Consider the following 16,652-nt stretch of genomic DNA (forward strand, 5'->3'; position numbering starts at 1 on the left):
TAAGAATATTCTGGAAAACTTGTGACCCTAAGAATATTCTGGAAAACTTGTGACCCTAAGAATATTCTGGAAAACTTGTGATCATACAGGTAGCTGTGGCCCACTCTGGAAATTCGGAATCAGGAGGTCTAGGGTGGGGCCTGAGAGTCTGTTTTTCTGACAAATTCTGATTGATCCACTGAGGTCATTTCAAATATCTTGGGCCTTGATGACCTTTAATAGTCCTGCTCTTCTGTCACCAGTGATTCAGAATATTCAGGGGGTTGCTGGGCACATGGAGCACATCTATAATCCCAGCCCTTGGGAGGCTGAGGCAGGAGGATTACCGTGAGCTCCAGGCTAGCCTGGGCTACTTAACAAGTGAGTTCAAAGCCAGCTCAAAAAACACAGGGTAATCCTGTCTCAAAAAAAAAAAAAAAGAAAAAGAAAAAAATGGAAGGCTCCTGGCCACTGAGTGCTTGTAGGCATTGAAAACACAAAAACAAGCAGGACATGGCTTCTGCTCCTGGGTCTAGCAGGGTCCACATGGGGACAAATGTGAAGACAAATGGCGGGATCCCAGTGCCCCGCAGGTTGAGGGTGAGGCAGGAGTGCCTGATGCTCGCTGGGCTTCAGAGAAAGCCCTGGCTAAGCTCAGTAGTGTGAGCAGTGGCTTTAGTGCTGCTCAGCAGGCTCTTCTGGCCCTGCATCCCCTGAGTTTTGAGGGGCCCTGAGGGCACTGGGGAGGGAGGTCCTGATGGTCAGCACTCCAGGACCAGTCAAATATCTGTTGTACAATCTACAGCACATAGAGAACAACACACGTACATACACAGAGAGTGTTACATGTCCAGCACTTGCACAGACACACACGCACACGCACATGGAGTTATCTCCATTACTCAGTCGGTCCGTACCTGAAAAGTCGCCTACTTGGTCGAGTTTCCCTGTCACCCCAAATCAATTCTGATGGTACTTCCTGGACTCAGGGCAGTGATGACATCTGACGCCCCCACACCCACACTCCCAGTGAGGGAACCAAACAAGGAGACACCGCCTTCCAGTCTTAGTGCGTGCCATAAACAAGTCTTCTTCTTGTGGCCTGGTTAGTCCCATGCTTTTGGGGGTGACTTCACTGGAAAATGGCCCCCAAATGTAACATTGAGGGGTCAGTTGTCTAGTGCTCCCAAGCACAAGAAAGTTCGGGGTGCCTGCCAGAGAGTACGTGTGTTCAGTCAGCTCTGTTCAGCAATGAGCTGGGCACTGCTGATGTGAGGTCAGTATTAATGAACAGGCTAAATGTTAACTAAGGTGTCTTTAAAAGAAAGACACATAAAACAATGTTGGTTGGGATGGGTTGAAGAAATGTCATGACCAGAGGCTCCTAGGAACATAACCCTCTATTTTCCCTGGGTGCAGTGGTTTACTATTCTCCAATCAAACGTTCATGGCAGAGCTATGGAACATAATCACTGCAAAGAAAGAGAATTCACTGTGTGCGTGTATCTTTGGGTGCACGTTTGTGTGTGTTTAAACACATATCTCTAGCATCTTATTTGGCCACTATCAAGAATTTCTGCTGCTCAATATTACAAGTTAGTATATTGAAGAAGATAATTCACATTGACAGCAAGAGTTGAGTGAACCCCACATATCCAGGGAAACTTTGGGAGCTTTCTTTCTAATTTTGACCATCCTTACCCAAGCATTACCTAGCTTAGCCGTCTCCTCTGGTGCCTGTGTTTGAGCAAAAGCTTCTTTCCTGCTACTGGCCTGAACTTTTCCTTAGCTTTTTCTTGGGTTCACAACTTCTCACCAACTTGGTTTAAATCAGTCTCACCTCTCAGAGCTGGGTTACAACACTGCTGAGTACAACTGTGATGTGGACCTTAGGATAATTTCAAGTTGGTGATTGGCTTGGGTTACAGTTTTTGTACCAGTTAATTTCTGCATCTGGTGAACAGAGGTAGCTTTGCCTGGAGGGAGAGATGGTACATAGGCTTAAAGGACTCTTTATTTTTTGGTTTTTTTTTTTTTGGTACCAGGAATTGAACTCAGGATCTCACACTTGCCAGGCAGGTGCTGTACTGCTGAGCTGTATCTCTGGCCCAAGGGTGCTCTTTGAGGACTCCTGCTAGGGCAGGACACTGAGGCACAGGAACTGCCCCAGGTGGGAAGCCAGGAGTGAGTGGGCCATGTCCTGGGCCTGGAGATGACACAGAAGGCCCTACTAACCAGGCTTTGTCACTTTGCTCTTTTTATTTAGACCCTCTCTGCCTTGTCCTCCTCACCTAGACCATGCCAAAGCTTCCTGTTTGCTCTGTGCATGTGCCGAGAGCCTGCGAGCCCCTGTGGCCTCTGTGGAGTAGCAGGAGGACCCGACTCTCTGGGAGGGAGGGCCAGGCCCTCTGCAGGCAGAAAGGAGTGTGAGCTTCCTGCCTCCTGCAGGCGCAGGCAGTGCTGGAGAGTGACTGCTTGCCACAGGGCCTCTGTCCCTGGGGACAGACTTCTCCTGGGGCCTTGCAGGCCAGAGGAAGCACTGAGGCTGAAGATGGGCAGCTGGCTGCTGTCCTCCAGAAATGTGTGTCACTGTGAATTACATGCCATGCACAGGCCAGGTAGGCTTCTTGACATGCCTGTTAATAAGAAGTTTTGGGTCCTGCCTTGGCCCAGGTTCTGGGGGCTGTGGGCCAGTGGAGTGGCAGGAGGACCTGTTTCCTTGTGCTCAGCATCCGGGTTAGGCACCAGGGACAGTTCCCTGCCTTCTGCAGGAATCGTCCCTCAGAGTAACACAGCCCACCTTGTTGAGCAGCCTCAGGTCACTTTCACTCTCCTCTGCCAGTGGCCGCATCAGTGCCTCCTCCGGACTGTGGCATCAGGTGCTCGGTCCTCTGCCTGGAACCCCTGCATGCCAGTGTCCTCGAGGCTGCTCCTGTTGCCCTCCAGGAGCCTTGCCACTCACCCACGGGCTGCTCACTGCTGGCCCTCATGCTCCACAGCTCCACGCATCCTACTTACAACGTGGCCTCTGGCCCGCACCCTGCCAAGCGGCCTCCTGCTTCCTCAAATGGAACACAAGGATGTACGGAGCCTCGTTTGAAGCTTTGTGGTGCAGGCATCACCTGCAGCCTGCCTCACAGTGTCTGGTGCCATGACTCACAAGAGATGCCAGCTTTTCCGTGATTGCTATCCACAGAGCTCACAGTCAGTCCACGGTTATCACTTCTCTCCAAAGCCTCACTTCGGGAGGCTTTGATCTACTGGAGTACAGGGGCCGTGGTCTCACTCATCTTTACATCTTTGGCTTCCAGCGCGTTGCCTGGCAGTTAGTGTTCACAGAATACACATCCAGCAGTGACAGCACACCCATGTGCCGTGTTAACATCTGGCCCTTACTGTGAGTTAGCGCATTTATTACCATAGTGCTATGAGAGTGGTTATCGGTGCTCTCATTTCACAGGTGGGAAAACTGAGGTACAGGGGTGAAATAACTTGTGCAAACTCACACACCTGGTTGGCAATGGGACTGAGAGTCAGATGTAGGGAAATCAGGTTTGAGTTTGCTGTGCTGTGGCACAGAGTGGGTGTTTAATGGTGATTACCTGGCACACAGTAGGCACTTTGTGGAGGAAATACTCCCAGCCTCTGCACATTTTGATCATCCAGACTCTGGGGTGCAAGTGGTGTGGATCACCCACTGAAAGGACCAATGTCACCTATAAATTTATCTCTGGAAAACTTGTCCGGGCTCCCATGCTGCGAGTTTTTTACTGAGCTGGCCTGCTCCAGACCCGGCCCTTGGCCTTAAAGACACAGCAGGGTAATGTCTGCAGCAAGTTACCTGAGCACGCCTGTCTGCTGGCAAGCCTCGTGCCACTACAACCCCAACATCCAGTTCCCTGCCTGCACCTTGCCCCCTGAGCCAGGGTCCTGTGCTGGGAATGTCCTCTCCCCATAGGCCCAGGTCACGCAGGCTCCTCTGTACCAGCTGCACCCATATCCCTCTCCCGCACTCTTTGCGGGGCACTCCTTATTTATATGCACACATTATGACATGGTGAGGAGTGGCAAGGGTCTGGAGCCACTCTGTGAAAGTCTCAGTTTTCCCATCTGCAAAATGGTCTCTTCTAGTGTGCACCTCAGTGGGCTTCTGTGAGGATGGAGGGAAGGACAGGGAGCGAGCACAGGAGAGATGGACATGCAGTGCGGCCACCCTGTCCCTTTTGTTTTCTGAACGTGCGTCCTCTGCATCCTGGACTTCCCCTGTGCCTCTTTGTGATTCCAATGTGTAATAGAGCGCCCGGCACGCAGTGGGGCCTCAATAAATAAGAATCAGACTGCAGTGCACACAGCAAGTCTTTGTGAACCGCCCATGTGTGCGAGGGGCGGCTGTGCTGAAGGAAAGGAGCGCTGAGGTCGGGTTGAGCCACAAAAGCAGGTGGCTTTCGGCTTCTCCTTCTCCAAGGCTTTGCTGCACCAGGGTCCGGTGGGTGAAGGAGACTGAAAGCCACTGCTGATCCTCCGAGACCTGACAGGTACCGAAGACGCACGAGGCAGAGACGAGGGGCCAAGAGGGAGCTGCAGGTGGCGGGTGAGCTCTAAAGGGCAGTGCAGCTGGGCGGTCCTTCGGTCTCCGGACTCCAGGCTCTGCTTGGGACCTCGTCCTCTCCGGGTCCCTCTGCCACTGTGCTCTGCCCACCTCTCCAGGGCCCCGCAGGCCACAGCCAGAGCCAAGCGGGAAGGGAGACCCCCATGCTTCGGCTCACCGAACGCTCTCGCTGCGCTCCCAGGTTCCCGGGGCAGGAGGCAGCACTACCCGGTTTTGCAGCCCATAGAAGGGCCCTCAAGAAGTAAGCAGGCGACTTCCGTAGCTGCAGCCTGCAGAGCTGAGCCCCGGCTGCGGGGAGATAGGTAGCCGAAACAGGCTTCTTCCTAACTCCGCAGCGCCACCTGCAGGGCGTGCAGGGCGGCCTACAGGGCCGGGAACGGGCACCGCTGTCTCCCAGGATGGAGGGGACTGACTCCAGGGAAAGGAACCGAGACAGCCACCGTCCTGTGACCTTTCATCTTAAAAGGAGCCAATTGAGACAAGGGGAAAGTTGCTCAAAGTCACAAAGTGGCTCACACCAGACGCCTATGCTTCTGTGGCCCGGGGCACTCTCCCTTTGGTCTCTTCTTTCCTCTTCCTCCTCTCCCCTTTCCTCGTCTTCCTCCCCCTCCTCTCTCCCTCCCATTCATTCATTCAGCCATTCGTTCATCCATCCATCCATCCATCCATCCATCCATCCATCCATCCATCCATTCGTTCAACTTTTCCCCCGAGCACTTCCCGGATGTCAGCCATGCCCTTCCTTGCCGGACAGAAATCTTTGCAGTTACCTTCCTTCGCCTTTAGGGTGGTTGCCGCTGTGTGCTGGCCTGGCTGTGGGGAGATGCCCTGCTCCCCCGGTCAGGCTCCCAGGAGGGGCTGATGCTGCGGGAGGTGCAGGAGGTTCTGAGCCCAGAGCCGCAGGTCTCATCCCTGCGTGACAGTCACCGTTTTGAAGGTTAGTTCAAGAGGTCCCCGTGCTCGAGCAGAATGTCGCTATTATTTCTTAGTCTCTTGTTTTGGGGTGGACTCTGTTCTCAGGTGTGCCTCTTTTTTTTTTTTACTTCCTGAGAGTTTGTACTCAGGTCCTATTTTGGCAGGTGCTGTGCGAGGCGCTAGGGACAGAGAACTCCTGTGCATAGGCAGGAGCTCCTGTCTGAAAGGGTTAGCCTGATGCAAGGCAGCAGCAAGGCGCTTTCCAGCAGAAGCACTCACAGCTCCAGGGAGCTAGGACTGCCCTGCTGCCCGTGGGAACAGCACCTCAGGGCTGTGCGGTGCGCTTCCTGTGTGAGGCACATGGTGCTCCCGATGAAGCAGGAGGAAAACGTGGGCCAGGGCGAGGAGGGAAGAGATGAGAACCACCGCTTCTGCCTCTGCAGGGCGGGCGGCTTCACAGCAAAGGAGGTGGGGTAGCCAATGCTGCAAGAACTTTGATTTCTTGTTCTCCTCCATGGGGAGGCTGCCGTCAAGTTTTGAGGAAATATTTCTCTGTGCTTTGACCTGCAGGGCAGGAAATGTAGTTCAGTTTCCATTTCTGCGTCAGCCACTGAGTTGTATTTCTTTTAAGTTCCCAGGAATCTTGCCCTCGTTCTCTTTTTTGGGTCAATGGGCAGTTTCTCTTTTTTGGGTGGCTGGTTCCTGAAATGAGAGCTCACAGGCTCCAGGTGACGTGTCCCAGCCCCGAGAAGCGAGTGTGGGTGGCCCTGCAGCTGCCTGTGGGCTGGAAGCAGAGGGGGTCCCCAGCAGTCCCAGACCAGGTGCTGTCCATACATGGCCGAGTCACACACCCACGGCCCTGTCACGCACAGGACCCAGTCACACACACCACACACGGCCCCGTCCACATGTAAGCCTGTCATTACACAGGATGCCATCACACACACCACCCTGTTATACACACGACCCTGTCACACACAGCACTGATACACACGTAGCCTGGTCACGTGCCCATGCCTCTGTCACATACCTGGTCCAGTCATAGACACAGCCCACTCACACACACGGCCCAGTCACACACATGGCCCTGTAACACATATAATCACATAGAGCCCAGTCACACATATGGCCTTGTCACACACATGGCCCTGTCACACATACAGCCCTATTTCTGTCATACACACCCTCTAATCAGAAGATGTCACTTTGTGGAGAAAAATAAGAGATATTTTTTCTCTGGTACCGGGAACCGAACTCATGACCTTGCGCTTGCCAGGCAGGCGCTTTTGCCGCTGAGCTAAATCCCCAGCCCCTATAGAGATATTTTTTCAATTCTTAAGTACAAATTTATTATACAACAACTATGGTTTGCCCTTAGGGTTCTCACTCAGACCTGTGGAGGGAGGGCAGGCCACAAGGCTGTGTGTGTGTGTGTGTGCTTGTGACACAGTGACAGTCGGGGTGAACTGTGCCAGTTATCAGAAGGGGGAGGGAGTGCAAAGATAAAATGGGAAAACAAACAGCAACTGTAAAGCCCTGCTTCTGCCCTTCAGGGGCTCCTGGTCCGTTTGCAAGGACCCTGTGGTCTTCACCTCCCCTTGGGGATGCTGACAGGCCCTTCATTTCTCATTCATTTGAGTTAAATTCGCTTCTTTGCCATGTTGTGGGCTCAACAGGCCCTTGATAGACAGTCTAGGAACACGGTCAGCCTGTAATCTTGTTTCTGCAGAAAAGTGAATTCAGAGAGCCGAATAATGGTCTACAAACCAGCTAGCAGAACACACGCTCCGAAGCTGAGGGAACTTTGCTATTTATCATTATGGGGTGAATGCCACGGAGAGACCCAAATACTAGCAGTCCCATTGCCTGGACTAGCAGTCCCATTGCCTCTTGCCAGCTGTACCAGAGTCTTGGGCAAGTCATGCCCTTTTCCTGGCTGAGGGCTACCCACAGCATGAGGGGCTGGGCCGGATGAGACCACTGGGCCGGATAAGCCATGTTCCCTTGAGCTTGGAGTCTTTGGGCCTGGGGAATCTCTGTTCTGTTCCATTTCCAGTACATTATTGCACTTGATGCTAAATGGAGTCATTCTTTGGCTCAGGGAATGTGGGTATCCATTTGTCACTCTTGTGTCATCTGGTTTATGGCTGGGTACAGCCAGAGGGAGACACTGGCAGGGGACTGGAGGGCATCTAGAAGGAGAGACCATGATGTTTCTCCTCCCCTGATTCCGAGGTGTTTTTGATAGAGTTACTTTTCTTCCTAGCTCCTAACACCAGCCACAGCTCTGCCTCTCCCAGGCTGACCCCATCCCCGGGGCTAGGATTCTGCCTCTTCCTTTTTGTCCCTCCAGCTCAGGAATGGCAGCAGCTTCCTGCCCCTGTCCCCTTTGGGTTGCCTCCCCCCTCTCTGGTTGTGTTTTCAGCCTTTCTACCCCTCCTATTCTCCATATTAATATCCCCCTTTTTCAGATACTTAGAGTTGTCTCTGTTTAGTTGGCTGGTTTGACTTATGCACTTAAATTTTATTGGTTTTAGATTACAGCAGCCAGAAGTAAAGATAATGATGATGAAGATGGTGATGGTAACCCCTTCCTTGGAATATAACCTCACCTATTGCAAAGCTTTAACGTGGGTTCTGTAATTTGCATTTCATAATAACAGCATGATGCAAGAAAGGCATTTGTCACTAATTCCATTTTACAGAAGAGGAAATGATTTCACGAGGCTCACACTGCTGGTGGGTCTTGATAGGGCTGGAACCAGAACCGAAGGCTTTTGATTCCTCCTCGAGTTCCTCACCCACACTGACACTCCTTTTCATCATGTCCCACTTTCCCCCTTAACAAAGGGCCTCAATAGTATTCCCTTCAGGTGATGTTTGCTTAAGTGTGGATCACAGACCACAGACCCAGGAGTATGCGTGATCTGCCACTGTGTGTGTTAGTCACCTCTCCACCACTGTGACCAAAATACCTGACATACTATTCACAACTGAAAGGAGGAAAGGGTTATTTTAGCTCATGGGTTCAGAGGTTTCAGTCCATGGTTGGCTGATTCCAGTGGTGGAAAGCATCACCTCACAGTAACCAGGCAGCAGAACAGAAGGAAGTCAGAGAGGAAGGGACCAGGGCAAAATTTAAGCCATCCTTAAAGTGACCTGCTTCATCGCATTAGGCTCTACCTCCTAAGGATCCTGTTCAGCTGATGAACTCATCAGTGGATTTGAACCCTGTGATCAATCACTTCCACAAGCTCTTGACACATGAGACTCTGAGGAGACATTTTAGATGTAAACCATAATGGTGTGTAACAAGTTACCCCAATATTTGGTGGTTTAAAGGAGCATCACAGATTATTTTGGGAATGGCCCCCAATGCTCTGATGCCTTCTCTCCAACATGAGCAGGGGTGATTGCTCACCCAAATCATCAGGAGTGTGTCCAGCCTGGGGGTGCTTTGTGTTTGCCCTCTAGGACAATGTGAGATGTGGTATGGCCTTTATGAGGTGTGATCAAAACTCAGCTGAATGCTGCTGCCAACCACCATCCAATGGGAAGGCAGGCTCATAAAAACATCACAGTCTGTCCTAATTCACTTTTTCACCAAATCTGGCAACATGCTATTTTTGGCTCTTCGCCAAAGTAAAAGTGATCATGAAAGGTAAATGTTTTGAATTGATTCAGGACATTGAGGCAGCGATGAGAGCACAATGAAAGACACTCACGAAAGGACTTCCAGAACTGCTTCAGAAAGTATCGAGAATGATGGGAGAAGTGTGTTTATAGGAGGGGAAGGATACCGAGAAAGATTAATGGCAATGCATATTTTACTGTAACAAATGTTTAAAAAGTTAAATATTGCCTGCATTTTTGGATCATACCTTGTAAGCTTGTTTGTATTAATGCTTGCAATTAGGAAAGGCCACTGTGTGTTCTCTCCCCATATTCTTCACTGAGTCCAGTGTGTTGTGGTACTAGAAGGCTGGGCAATCCCTGCACTATAAAGCTTACCACACTGTTAGCAAGAGACATATTTTTGTTTCAAGTCTCTGTAGCCTTTGGAGAGAATCAGGATCACAATACCCACAACATCTTCTGTTTTATCAGCTGTCAATAAATGGTTCTCCTCACTGTGTGCCTGCCTTATGCCAGTCTCTTACCCCAGGGTTCAGGATGCCCTGCCAGGGGTCTCCGCCCAGTTGTTTTGGAAGTCCCCAGAAATGGCTTGTGTGCATGTGTTTGTCCTTGTCTTCAGTGGTGTCTACTTTCTTCCTTCCCAGCCCAGCTGGCTGTGCTGCTGTCTCCTGTCCAGCTCCTGGCAGGCTGCTGTGATGAGGGTCTCAGTTGGGCTCCTGTCCCCTGTCCAGTCATTGTGTCCCCTGCTGACCCACAAAGAATGTCTCTCTCTTGTATCTTGTCTGCTTATATTCGTTCCAAAGCAGGGCACCTTGCCTCCCGGTACCACGTGGGGACTTTTATTTTATTTTTCTTAGTCCATGTTTGGGGTATACAGTGATTCCATTCATTGTGGGGAGCTGGTGCATGTCCATAACACATCTTAATTCTTTTCTTCATCCCCTACCCTTCCCAGCCCTCCCTGCTCCTTCTATCTCTTGTTCCCCTTCCATTTACAAAAGATCTATTTCTGTTTTTTCTTTTCTTTTTAGGTTTTTCATTTCCTTTCCCTCTCCTCTCTTTCCCTCTATCTCTTGTTCTTCCTCCCACTTGAAAAAGATCTCTCCACTACCCGAGATCTATTTTGCTCCTTATCTATATTTTGAGCTTCTCATATAAGAGAAACCATGCAATATTTAAGCTTGTGTGTCTGATTGATTCCATTTAATATCATGTTCTCAAAGTGCATCGATTTACCTATGAATGTCCCACGTTTATCCTTCTTTATGGCAAAGTAGTAATCCAATGTGTATCCTCCTAGAGATTTTAATAAACTACTCCACTGTGTTTTCTTCTGTATCAGCATCTACTCTCCATGCCCCGGTACTAGCTCCAGGGCAGTTGGGGAGATACTCAGGACACTTCTATATAATATATATTATATTATATGCCCAATATTGCATATATAAAATACTATATATAATGGAATTAAATATAATGTCATAAGAATTTCTAAAATAACAACACATGATTGCAAAACAGTTATAGGCTTGGTGGTGATGAGTTGTGCTTGTGTCTAGGGCTACGTTCCTGCTTTCTAGTGTTGGGTTTGACTGCTGTGAGCCTGTCGTCATCTGCTGCTGAAGGTCTTATGGAAATTTAAGCTAAGATTCCCATTGTGATGGAGCTACTTCAGAACCTCAAGATCTCTTTTTTTTTTTTTTCAGTATTGGGATTTGAACCTAGGGAATGTTGAGCTACATCTCCCTTCAAGCACTTTTTAAAATGTTGAGATAGAGTCCCACTAAGCTGCTCAGGATGGCCTTGAACTTGTGATTCCCCTGCCTCTACCTCCTGGGTAACTGGGATTATGGGCCTGTACCATGGCATCCAGCTGGTCCTGAGACCCGTACCTCTTGGGGTTCGTGGCTCTGTGCAATCCCCTCCTTTCAGTTCCTGGCAGGAAACTTGCCTTGCTCCTGACCAACAGAGTGTGGCAAAGGCAGTGGGCTGTGACTGGATCATGGTTCATCAGACTGTCTTTCCAGAGACCCTCTCGTGGGCTGTGTGGAGCCAGCTCCACAGTGGGGAATGAAGCCACATGACAAGGAACTGTGGGGGCCATCTAAGACACACGGCCTCTGGCAACAGCCAGCAAGATACTGGGCCCTCATCGACACAGCCAAAACGGACTCAGTTCTGCCCATGCAGATGGGCTTGGAAGCTGGTTTTGCCCCCAGCTGGGTCTCCAGATGAGAATGCAGCTGCCTGACACTTGAATGGGAGCCGGGGAGACTTAGGCAGACAGCTCCATGAGGCTCTGGCTGTACCTCTGGCCTGCAGAAATGTGAGGAAATTCACGCTTACTGTGTCAATCTCTGTTTGTGCCACATGTTACGCAACAGTGAAGGAGACTGCACACCCCCACCAGAAGGCTCAGGTGAAAATGGGACACACCATTTCATAGAACAGCAAATTTGAGAATATATTTTGTTTAAAAATTGTCTGCTTTGGTTCCAAATATTTCTGAAAGCTTCCAAAGGATAAGCCTGTCCAGCTCAAACAGAACAAGCCGTTGCAGGGAGAACAGGTCTGTTAGAACCTCCTCAGTGTCTGAATCAGGCAATGTCTGCAGAGCTAAGTCAAGGGCATCGTTTGATGGAGATGAAGTTTATGATTAGGAGGAGGTGGACACCAGTGAAGCAGGGCACTGGACAGATGCACTGCCTCAGCAAAGGGTTTTGAACGCTTCTGAGGTTGACTCAGGAAGAAGACTATGGAAGTCTTGAACTGATTGATTTACTTTTCCTTAAAGTCTGTGAGCTGTAAGGCAAAGGATCAAGGAGTAGGCTGGGCAGTTGGCACTGAGTGGACCTAGAAGAAGTTCCCTCTTGGCCCTGGGGTGTCTAATGACTCATTTCTGAGATCTTGGCACTGGATTACCCTAGGCTTTTGTAGACTCACATCCTATCCTTGGCTGATAAGGTGAAAGAAGTACTACCCTGGGTGCTGAAATTAAAGGTTGCCCCCAAACCAGTCATCATGATACAGTAGAATTTTAACACAATCTTTAAAAAAATAAAAATTAATGCCAAACAATGATGAACAAATTATCAACATTTTAAATAGAGACCAGATCCATCGTTGCATTTCCACCTTGGCCTAAGGGCCTCACCCTAGTCCTCATCCCAACTACATGCACAGGAGACAGAGCAGATGAGGATAGGACCCAGTATGCAAAGAGTGGGCCCAGAAGCCCTTGCAAACCTGAGGACAAGATGGAAGTCTGCAAAGCCTGGAAACTCATAGGTAAGCAGAAGCTTGGGCCTTGACTAGAAAAAAATCACAGAATACTTACCTGGTAGTTGGTCTGTTGAGAGAGAGCTACATATTTTAATCAGGGTTTTTTTTTTTTTTTCAAAAATCTTGTTCCCTATTGTATGCCAGTACTAATGTCTATCTAATTGAATAATCATTATATTATTTATTTGCACTTTTTAAATGCAAAAGCTACTTTTACTGGACAATTGTCTTAGACTAGATCTTCCCAAAAGCAGACCTGAGGCAGGGATTTGGGTGCCAGCAGTTAGTGTGGAGGTGATCTTAGAATGTTCCAGGAGGGGGTGAAGAAGTGAGTGAAAGAAAGGCAGAGTGACCTGTAAAGGGTTTGGGCCTGAGTCAGCTGCCACTGAGTCAGGGGCACTGCAACTTGGTGGTGCTAAGAACCTATGGAAGGACAATGTCAGAAGTGCCCTATTTAAGAATGAGACAACTTGGGTGTTAACCTACTATTTGTTGTCCTTTGTTACTTAAGAGTAACTCTCCCAAGCATTATCTCCCTGGCTTGCCCCAAGAGAGGGCCCAATGGATGCCGATGGCAGATAAAGAAAGACCTCAGACTATGGGATGCAGGGGCTTCCAGTAAGAAGGTACAGGAGGGCACGGGAGTTGTCATCAAACTGTAGGTGACCTGTGAGATGAGGGCAGAAGGTTGATAATTAGAAGTACTGCCATGAGATATCAGGGAAGAGCTGTAGTAAGACACACTTTTCCAAACACATGGGGTGACTAGGGCTTCCCTGGGCAAGTGGTTGGCCTGCCAGGTCAGGAGACACTAGAAAACTCAATGAATGAGCCTGTAGAAGCTGGGACTAGGCATTTGCATGCCAACTTGCATCTGAATGCCAGCCTCTGGTCTCTTTGTGGACTGTCTTTAATCTGTTAGGCTCTGGGCCCACTGATAAAAAAGCAGTAGTGACAAGACTAGGGAGGTATAAGCAAGGACTTCAGTGGGAATCACAAGCTTGACCCATGTTGTGAACAACCTAGAAGGGATCAGAGGTCATCCTAACAGAGATGCACACACTTGGATCACTTTGCAAATTGCCCAATTTATTGAAGGCTTCTTAAGAACACAATAGTCAAAGGGATCATACAAAGTCCAATATCTCTGCACATCAAACCCAAAGCAACGTAAGGAGTTGCATGACTAAGAGGAGCCTGCAGGCCAAGCTGAAAAGAGTCACAGTCGGTAGGGTGAAAGGCTGCTGCACACTCAAAGTGCAACCATCTTGATTAATCCAAGTGAACCTCAGGCAGCATGGCTCAATGGTCTTTGATCTGAGAGGCAGTGGTCAACGTGGCTTGGTAGCCTGTGGACTTGTGACCCTGAGGCAGAGAACTATGGCATGGGTGTTGTCCTTACTTCTACCATCTCTGCCATTAGTGACTTGAGACTCTCTGAGTTGTCAGGGCTGGCCATCCACCATCTCTTGGCAGAGGAAGGTGTTTACTGCTTGGTGACGGGCAAGTCAAAATGGAGTTGGTGTTGCTCAGTGCAGCCTATCTCTGTGACTGTTAGAGTGTCCCTGCTGTAACAGTGTCGTTTGTGCTACAGTAACTTGACCCTTGTTATAGTGAGGCAAGGGGTTGACACTGCTAAGAGTAAAAACAAACTCTCTTGGCCCAGAAGAGAGGGAACTGGGAGTTAGCTACTTTCTAGCCAGACTTTAGAAGATAGAAAACGCTGGTATATTTTTTGAATTCAGATCCCTTGCTGACTTTTTCTAGTCATTACCACCTGCTGGCCACTCTGCTGTGTACTTTATAGGCCTAACTTCATGGAATGCTCACAATCCCACCTATGTATGGCTGGACTTAGGTTAAGTTGCTGGCCTCACCCTGGAAGAGCTGGGCTTTGTAATGAGGCACAACCCTAAGAACTCGGGGAAAGTTCGATAAGATGAACAGTAAGATTTTGGACACCCTCTGAGATGGTTTGTGTGTATGTGGGCCAAGGTGTCCCACTAGCTGGGATCCTGGGTTTGAGAAAATGCTAGTGTGGGGAGACTCACATTAGATGATGTGTGGGGCAGATGCTACATCTCTGTGTGTCAGGGAGGAATCTGTGTATTCTTAGTGGCCAGAAGAGCTGCTGGGGACCACCCTGTGCCATGACATTCCTAGGGACATGGGCCTGGACTTCCTAGGGACAGTCACTGCTATGGGACGGGAGCCTTGGTGTGGCGGAGTCCCGGAACTCAGTGACTGATGTTACTTTGGGTCCCACCCTCTGCTGGCTGTTTGACTTCAGGCAAGGGGCTTAGTCACCAGGGAACCTACTTTTCTCCTTTGTAAAGTGAGGATAATGAGACCTGACTCCTGCCTGCCTTTCAGGAGCAGGCAGCCTCTCGAGATTGCCTCCCAGAGCCTTTTGATGTGCTTGAGAGCATCCTCCTTAATTGCTCAGCCAGGTGCTTAAGCAGCTGGGTGAAAGTTTTATGACCCAGGATTCCCACAGCCCATAATCTACAGGCTCCCAGAAGCCCTCAGTGGTTGGCAGTGAGAGATTCTGCCAGTGAAGGCTCTGTCAGACCATCAGCAGAAGTCCCGCAGAGGCTTAGTCACATAATAGGTGATTCCCAAGGGTGCTCTTGCAGGGCCTCGTCGCCCATGTAGTGCTCTTCCGTGCTCAGGCGCCCATCCTTCACTCCTCCCACACTTGTCCGAGCAGCGTGGAATGCTGCTAACGTTTAGCAGCAGGACCTGTTGACTTCTGCAACAGCTAGGCCTGCTTTCTTCCCTCTGGGCCAGCATCGGGCGAGCCGCTCACGTGCTTGCTCCGTTCTCAGCACCATCGCTGAAGCTTCCTGAAGAGGCTCCCAGGCCCCAGTCCTGCTTTCTGCATGTCCCCCACACCGTAGCCTGGTAACCAGGGCAGACTGCTTCCCTCTTCAAAGCCCATCTGAGTCCCTGCATCATCTACAGAATAAAAGCTGAACAAAGGAACCTCGTCTTTCAAGCCCTGCCCTCTTCCCTAACGCAAAATCTGGTCCCAAGTTTCCTCTCCTCCCTTACTTTACCCGCTTCCTACTGTCTGTTACTCAGTCAACTATCCCACTTATATTTGTTTATTACCTCCTATACGCTGTGTTTGGCTCTGGGGAACAAAATAAATGTTCCTGTTTCCAGGAAGGCACAACCTCCTGTGAGACACAGGTATGTGACTGGGTAGGTATGTGCTTGTCCTGACAGGAGCTACGATGTGGGGGATGTGCGTCTTCAGGAGTCTAGTATGTGTGGGGGACCCCTCACTTGCCCGGGGTGAGGTATGATGCCCAGCATTCAGGGATGAGCAGGATGCAGTGTGATGAAGGGTCTGGGCCTGGGATGGGGAGGGGAAGACGTGGCCTGTGGGGGTCCTGGCAGGAAGGACTTGGGTGTGTTGTTACTCTGCGTGTGTGTGCTCTGTGTTCACAGAGGACATAGGTTCTCTGAACACTGGTGTGTTTTGCTAAAGTGCCTGGGTTTATTCTGCAAGGAAAGGGCCATAGTATGGAGGGGATATGGCCAGCACCCTCCTGACTTGGCCATCTGTTAGGTGCTCTGGGTCTCCCAGGTCGGTGCAGGGGCTTCTGACACTCTCCCTCCTTTCCCTCTCACCCTGGCTCCCTTTGCTGTGGTTCCCTCCATCCCGCCTGGCCCCCTTCACATGCCTTCTTTTGGTGAAGCCCTCAATCCCAGGGTTGGAATTAGTGCCCATTACTTGTATATTATTATTTCTCATGCTCTCCTTCTGTTTCATGTTGTTGTACCGGTGCGTCTCCCTTGCAGGACTGAAAGCTCGCCAAAGCCATGTGTAGCTCTGTGTTTCCCACAGCACTTGCTGCTCGTGTTCTGGGTCACGCCTTCATTCACGCTCTAGTCCTTCCACTCGTTAGTGCTGGGATCTTGAACAGGTCAGTCACTTTATCTCTGAGACCTTGAGCTGTCTCATCTATAAAATAGAAGCAATGATTTTTATTGCATAGGATAATTGTGCGGATTAAGTCAAGCACCTAGTTAACACTTAATAAACATGAGTTGCTCTCCTGCCTTTGGTGTCCGCCTCAGAACGATTGCTGCAATGTCTTGGGAGAGCATCTTCGAGGGAAGGGCGCCTCCCTTTTCCCATGGGCCCAGAGGACGTGCTGGGTGCAGGCGCAACACCCCGTCTGCGTGGCTCGAGGAGCACACAGGTGGGGAGGCAGCATCG

Source organism: Chinchilla lanigera, unplaced genomic scaffold, assembly GCF_000276665.1.
Source record: "Chinchilla lanigera isolate Chin_1 unplaced genomic scaffold, ChiLan1.0 scaffold00060, whole genome shotgun sequence".
NCBI lineage: Eukaryota > Metazoa > Chordata > Mammalia > Rodentia > Chinchillidae > Chinchilla > Chinchilla lanigera.